The 7,596-nt window shown below is 38.1% G+C and overlaps 1 protein-coding gene across 7 annotated transcripts in view; it reads left to right on the top strand.

Moving 5' to 3' along the window:
- Positions 1–1,893, top strand: part of LOC113050549 (dynamin-like 120 kDa protein, mitochondrial) — a 35,396-nt gene extending 33,503 nt beyond the window's left edge. For all 7 annotated transcript variants that reach the window (XM_026213590.1, XM_026213591.1, XM_026213594.1 and 4 more), the window contains one exon: positions 325–1,893. The gene's annotated coding sequence lies outside the window, so the exon portion shown is untranslated. The remainder of the gene's footprint in view (positions 1–324) is intronic.
- Positions 1,894–7,596: the final 5,703 nt, after the last annotated feature.

The raw sequence follows: 7,596 nt of genomic DNA on the forward strand, positions 1-7,596 counted from the left end.
TTTATATAAATGTATGATTTTTCTACTTTAATATTACTTTTTTATAGTTTTATATGAAATATATAAAACAATTGGTGCTGCCAAGTACACGTTAACTTTTTGTTTTCTATTATTATTATTATTCTGGGGCTATTAATATAATTATTCAACACACTACATCATCTAAAATAATGTGTTCATAAAGTAAATCAATGGACAGCCCTAATGCATGGGATGTTATGTAATGTTCATTATAGTGTGACAGTTTTTATTTTTTTCATGACTTATAAATTAAATAATTAAAAATAAAATAACTTAAATAATTCTTAATCTCTTGTCTTTCAGGATCATCTTGTTTCTGGACCGTCATGCCCTTACAGAGAAATGCACTGATTAAATACAACATCATTTTTTGCTCTTTGCCCTTCGTAAATGAATATCTTCGCTGCTTCTCCTCCTCTCTCTCTCTCTCTCTCTCTCTCTCTCTCTCTCTTTTAATGTATCCTGCTCCAGCTTTCAGTCTTCTCACACACATGAACACACGCGTTCTTCTCCCTTAAAAACAGTGAAAGTAAGCAAAGTGAGCTGGAGTCCCTTTACATTTGCTGCATATTTAATCACTGTTGGAGAACAAGCACTTACTCAGCTAGAGAATGGAGAATGGCTTTCTTCCTCCAGTGCTTAAAAGCCACTCATGTTTTCCAGAGAAACCAGTCAGACAGACATTCACACACATCTCCCAATCCCTCGTTCCCAATAAAATACTTTGTCCGGGTCTCTCTTTCCCCTGACTTTCTTTATTAATTAAGGTGATGTTTATGGAGAAGCCAAAAGGTAAAATGTATATTTTATTAATTGGCCTTGCTATGACTAGAGAAAATATTTAAAAATGTCTTGTCACCAATTGCCACCTTCGTTCACATTTTGGAGTTGTTCTTTCACCACGTTTTTTCACAGTTAGTGGCGTGCAGTCACAGTAAAAAATTATACGTCTTAACATCTAAACACCATCTAAATCCTTTGTAATTATTTTGTAGAATCTGCAACCGATATATGGAGTCGTTTGTATCGTAAAGCTCATCTGCACCTCATTTGCTTGTGGTCACACTTAGCTAAGTTTAATATACTCAAGAAACGGCTATGAGGCTTGGTCTTAAAGATGCAGAACATTTCTTTATAAGAAGATCAGATGACACCATCTGCTCATACAGGTGGACGGAAATGCATTGGCATATCTTGTTTGTTTCTTTGACTCTGCACACCATTTCCTCTCACTTTGTTTTGTTTTATTTTATGACCGTTTATTTTGAAAGATTCAAATGGTTCTGATTTTCATCAGTCGTCTTCAGCTTTAGTGCACTTTTAATTCTCTGCTTGTACATTTTATATTTCGCGGCCTAGAATTTTTGTGGTCTGATTAGGTTTTATATAAAATCCACTTTACACATGTCCTGATAATTTTGGGTGTAAAGGACAACACAACGTTGTTCCTGGTAGCTCATAAATGTAAATGGGTAAATATACATGTACTTGAAAAGTATCCAAGTTCTCTGAAATCACGGATCTGTTGTCACAACGGGAATATATCTGAGTGTGGTGCTTGTATCAGAATATCTGTCAGTTGATTTAAGAATGTTTTCCACTTGTTGTTGTAGATTTTAATGTTTGCCTGTTATACCTCATCAGATGTGGTTTATTTATTAAATTAGTGTTTAAAAAAAAAGGAGGAATAAAAGTCACTTTAAATGTATGTTAATCAGAGTGGGTGGGCTTGGACAAAATCCAATGTGTGTAAACTTCTAACTTGATTTAATTTGACGATTGCTGGTAAACTTTTTGACAGATACAGTGCATGTTCCCTCAGCTGGTTTTACACTGGCTAAATTATAAAGCATTTTATTTGAGGTAAAATTATGTTACCTTGTCATTTCTTTCTTTGGAACACAAGATATTTTGAAAAATGTTCATAACATGCATGAAAAAAAAAAATCTTAAATTCTCCTCAGAAGAATGGAATTTTTACAGATTTTTTTATGGAATGAGGTTAAGTAAATTATTATTAGGCATTTTTGAATGGTAAATTTTGCTAGTGTGTTGCTTTCATCTTAATATCCAGAATGAGAACCACTTCCCTAGGTCATTTGACAAAAAAAAAAAAAAGTGCATATAACTGTTATGTTGAATCCCTGTATAATAGCCAGTTTCTAGATGCTGTATGCATGTGAGTCTATGTACGTAAATGTGCATTTCCTGCAGCTAATGAAGCTGGAATGATGTATGTTAGGTGTGAGTGGCCCTTGCTCTGAGGTATGACTCTGTGCTCCGTGGCCAGTGCTCATCAGTGCAGGGTCGTGGAGCCGGAGCTCTGAGCTATGTGTGGAAGTGTGGGGCCCTTGAGCTCTCAGCTCCAGCCCACACTGATGAATAACACAGTGGGCAAGAGGTCTTTAACTCCTGGGCATCGTCTCCTATTTCACAAGGCCTTGATTGTTACTGGCATCGTTACCTCGCCGGAGGGGTGTGGAGGGAATTGCGGGGTGTCTGTTTTATAGAGAGTGCTCTATTTCTTTTCCAGCACCTGAGGGGCCACATGCATACATATGCTCCGGCCTCTCTCTCGTCTCGGAGAATGATTATATTCTCCGTTTGTTAAAAAAGGATAGTCTGAGTAGGAGAAGTGTTTGGACGGGGGGAAAAAAAGAGAAAGACTTTAACCTAATGACTCTGTAGCGTTTCAATAGGGGCGAAGAAGTCGACCTCAAGCGAAATGCCTTTGTGCTGTAAGATAACCGGCTTCTGAAGACGGGGGAGGACACACTATATGACCATTAGCATCTCCAAAGGCCGTCACGTTGACTAATAGCCCGGGCCACATCACCACAGTGGCTCATTTTGTGTTTTGCTCCATTATGTGAGTTACACAAAGGAGCTGAAGACTGGTAAAGACCTGTCAAATGTGCCACCACTGCCGTTGCTCACAAAGCTTTATTTTTTCCTCAAAAGACACTGAATAGTCCTGTCTATGCCCCTTCTGTCATCAGCCCCCAGTTTACCTCACCGCCCGCCTATTTTGGGGAGGGTGGCCACGCAGAGTCAACTTTGTGAATAAAGCTTGGGAAAAGGAAATAAATTCAGCAGTTCAGCTCTTGTGCTGTTTTTGCCATGTAACCATTTGTTCACAGGCTTGTCTTTTGGAACGGGCCAGCCCCTCTGGGTTTTGTGGTGTCCCGCTCCTATACAGATCGCAGTTGATAAAGGACTGTAAGACAGGGTGGGATTTGAGTTTTTACTGCTCTGATATAACCAAAAGCCAATGACAGCTTGATTGAAGCCATCTATGTTATAGATATAGTTGTACTCTTGATACTTTGGTTTGGAATTCTTTTACAAGATTTTCTTACCCTTTGTCTCAAAATATATATTTTAAACAAACTTTATTGTTCCTATTGTATTGGTACTGACCACTTTACCTTATTATCCGTTCTGTTGAAATGAACCGCTATATATATATATATATATATATATATATATATATATATATATATATATATATATATGGAACACTAAAAGAGCCAAATTACTTTTTTTAGCTGTCAAATTACAGAATTGGTTAAAAAAAAAAGATGGTTGTTCAAAAGCTGTAGTGCATGCCAGTGTTTACTTTGCAGCGAAGTCTTTAATTTGCAAACAAATTGCTCTTTTGCGGTTGTTTTTATATCTCAATCAAATTGATTTAGCTAATGCGAATTTCTCTGACTTCCAAAGTTCCAGTATGGTGAACTCTGTCCTGCAAACTCATGATAAAAGATTGATACATCACTGTGTGAACTCTTAGCTGAAATAAAATACCACCCATCTTGCAGTGCTGCAAAATAGTATAGAGTAGGCTGCATATTTTTACATTTTGGATGTATTATGTTATATTGTTTTTCAAAAAAGATGCCACAGATTGTGACATCCCTATTATTACCATTGCAGTGAATGCTTAACAAATCGTGTGAACCCGGCATTAGCGATTTGAATCTCTGATGTATATTTTAAGTTTGTGAGACTTTCATGAGTCTGTTTACTGACTTCAGATTCATGTAAAAATGTTTTATTAAACTAATATTCCCAATATAGTTTTGCAATTTTAATCGATTATTAATGATAGTCTAACATATAAATATGTATCAAAACAATATAATTGGTTATTGCTTATTTATTTATATAACACTTACAGTTTATATTTATATAATGTAGAGTGCTTTACAATATGTTTGTATGCTATATACTAAAGTAAGAAGCTGTGTGCTCACGTGGGCACAGGCAGATTTTTAATTATTGCCACAAAATTTGTATGTATTATTTATTTTTTGAGCTTGAAGCACTACATTTTCTCTGTCCCTTAAAAAAACAACAACGATTATTGCCTTCTCAACCTTTTAAGAACACTTTTATTACTGTAAACATGCTAAACAGCTTAAGTTTTTATCTGAAATTCATGTTCTTATATATTTCACAATGATATCATGTTGCCCCTCTTGATTGCGGAGTCGACACCCCTTCATCACTGAGTGTCATCGTGCCTGAGGAAAGCAACAGGCTTCATCCACCCTTTACTGTCCTCTGGGCTCTTTGCTTTACGTCGAGGAGAGTAACCACTGCACAATTGTCTATTGTGTGCATTATGTTTGAGGCATCTTCCCATTGCTGCTGTGGGGTCCTTTCCCCTAGCTCAATTAGGCCCATGGGGATTTTGACCAAGGCACAAAGGTCACTTATTTTCTTACCATCCCCCTGGCCTACGACTCAAGACGAGTCATAAATTACTATAACTATTTAGCATAGATATTAACCACCAGTTGTGACGCACGATCCCTAATGCTTATGGAAGAAGCTGAATAGATTCAGTTTCTCAAGTGTTGGATGTTTTTTTTTTTTCTTTCCTTCACTGTTCATCTGAATAGTAAAAGTGGGAAAAATCAATAAGATGACCGCACTGTCTCATGGCCTTGAATGTCATAAATGAATTAGCTCCTTTGTTGGGGGAACAAGGCCATTTAATGGATTCCCAATGGCAAATCTATATTTCGGCTCCCTAATCCCTCGGTGGCTCTTTTGCACTCACAAGACAAAACAAGCCAGACTCTTTCTCTCACTCATAAAGGGACACAAATGCTTACTGTTAGAGGTTTAATTTAACATGCCGAGCGCTGGGAGTAAACATGCAGCATCCCATGAAAGGCTCTGTGAAGGCGGGAGGGTGGTGAAGGCAGCGAATGTGGTCCACATCATGACAGGCTCCCACTTTCATGTGGAGATAAGGGCTGCTGCCATAGCAAACTGATCAACAACAGAACATCGCCTCTGCTGGGCCGAGCGACTCAGCCTTGGTGAATTTGCATGGACTTAGAGGGATTATTGGGGTATTCATGGCAACCTCGGGCCAGCAGGTGAGGTCCTAGCTCAGCTCCCTTATCCTTTAGGTAAACACTGCTGTTTGGTATGTTGAAGGGACGAATGGGGGATCGGTTGCCAGGATGAAAGTGTATCCAGAGGCCAGCTCATCCCTCCTAGCGGAGTGGCTCTTGTAGGGGCTTGCTACTACAGCGTAGGGGACTCTAAGGGCCGCATTCACTGTATAAGTGGTATAGTGTGTCTGCACCAAACGGAGTCTGGTGACATTACTTCATTGGCAAGAATGGTATCTTAGCAGATGCTAAAGCCTTTGGCAAACAAGTGTAGAGCCTTTGCATTGAAGAAGAGATTCTTTACAAGACTGAATGCTGGTTGCATTTCCTTTGTAGCTTAGCAGCATTAGATGGGATCAAATTGAATCTAGTTGAAATGGTGGTTACACTTTATTTTATGGTGTTCCTGTTATACATGTTACATATACTAATGTAACAATAAATTATGTATAATTACATGAAACTTACCCAAAACAAAACCCTAATCTTAACCCTAACCTTATAAGTAAATACTCAGTGCTTAAATGTATAATTACACTGTAACAAGGACACCATAAAATAAAGTGTTACCACATTTTTTATTTACCCACCATTACGTTACATATATTTTAATTAATATTCTTCAAATTAACCCTAATATTAACCTATATAAAGTAACCCTTAGAGTAACATTTATATGTGTGTTTTTAATGAAGTAACGTATGCTAACCAAGCCTGTATGTAAAAACAGTAATACTGTGAAATATTTGTTAGAATATTTTAATATATTCTAAAAAGAAATTTATTCCTGAGATGGCAAAACTGAATTTTCTGTTTCGGAGCTCAAGAAACATTTATTTTTGTTATCTTGAAAACAACTACTACTTTTTTTTTTTTTTTTTCTTGTATCTTGTATAATATTATTAATGTCTTTACAGACACTTGTGATCAATTTTATGTCCTTGCTGATAAAAAAAATATTTTCTTTCTTTCTTTCTTTCTGAAGTATTATTGGATGTAATGAGTTTTATATAGTAATTTCTATTTTTATATAGTAATTTGTAACTTATTTAAATAGAACATTCAGCAGCACATCATTTACATTTGGGAATTACTAATTAAATGTCACATGACAAATTCTTAATCCAGGATGCATATGTTGGATGAGCAAACAAGAATTCTTGTTTGTCCTTGTGAGACACACAAAATGTCCTGTGCGTGCAGGCATGGAGCCCAGTACCTTGGTACGAGCCCTAGAGTCCCCAGAGTACACAGCTGATAAACATCACTGGTGTCACCAGGGATACTGTGGACGGCATGTTTATTCACCTGCTCGTTAGGGAGGGAACATCTCCCTGGTCTGATCTGAAAGTATACTTCACCAACCATGAGGACGCTCGTTCTGTGGTCAACACGCCCACAGGCCTGGTCAAATATTGGGTTAGGACCTTGAGGATGGTTGACACACACCCTACAGCCTTTGACAGTTGCTGTCTAATTGCCATTGTGTTCATTGTCCAGGCTGACTGCTGTGCCCCTCACCAGACCAGGACCTGCCCTTTGCAGCCAGGGGACAAGAATGCATGTGCGTAAATATGTGTGTGGGTGGGTGCCAGGACTGTTGGTTTGTGTGTGTATGGGGGGTGGCGATTACGAGTTTGTGTACCCATCGCTGTGAGCCTGTGCTCAGGAATGTTTGCTCTGACAATAGACAGCAACTGTAGTCTGTCTAGTCCAAACCCTCTCCAGCCTCAACTCAAACAGCACTTGCAAAGCAAGAGGCTCTTCTTTATCTGAGAGACGTTGCCCTTCTTTAGGATGGGGAAGGTAAATAATTACAAGGCTTTAATAGGTGGATAATGTGCTCCCAGGGTGCTGGGACTCACCCTGAGCAAACAGGGAGATCCGCTGGCTCTGTTGCACAGCACGTTCCAGTACATTGCAAGCTTTTGTAGACACTACCAGGACGTGCCATCTGCAACCTGTAAGAGCAAATCCTGGTAATATTTAACAGTGCCAATGTTTGGAATGAAATAGCTTACTCTGAATACTGAACTGTATGGACTGTATACTGTGTTCCTTTCTACACTGTTACACATTTCAAAGGGTTTACTGTAATTAAGATTTACATTATCATAACCGTATTTCAGTTTTACAGTAAATATGGTACTGTAGTCATGTAATA

This window comes from Carassius auratus, chromosome 31 (assembly GCF_003368295.1).
Source record: "Carassius auratus strain Wakin chromosome 31, ASM336829v1, whole genome shotgun sequence".
Taxonomy (NCBI): Eukaryota; Metazoa; Chordata; class Actinopteri; order Cypriniformes; family Cyprinidae; genus Carassius; species Carassius auratus.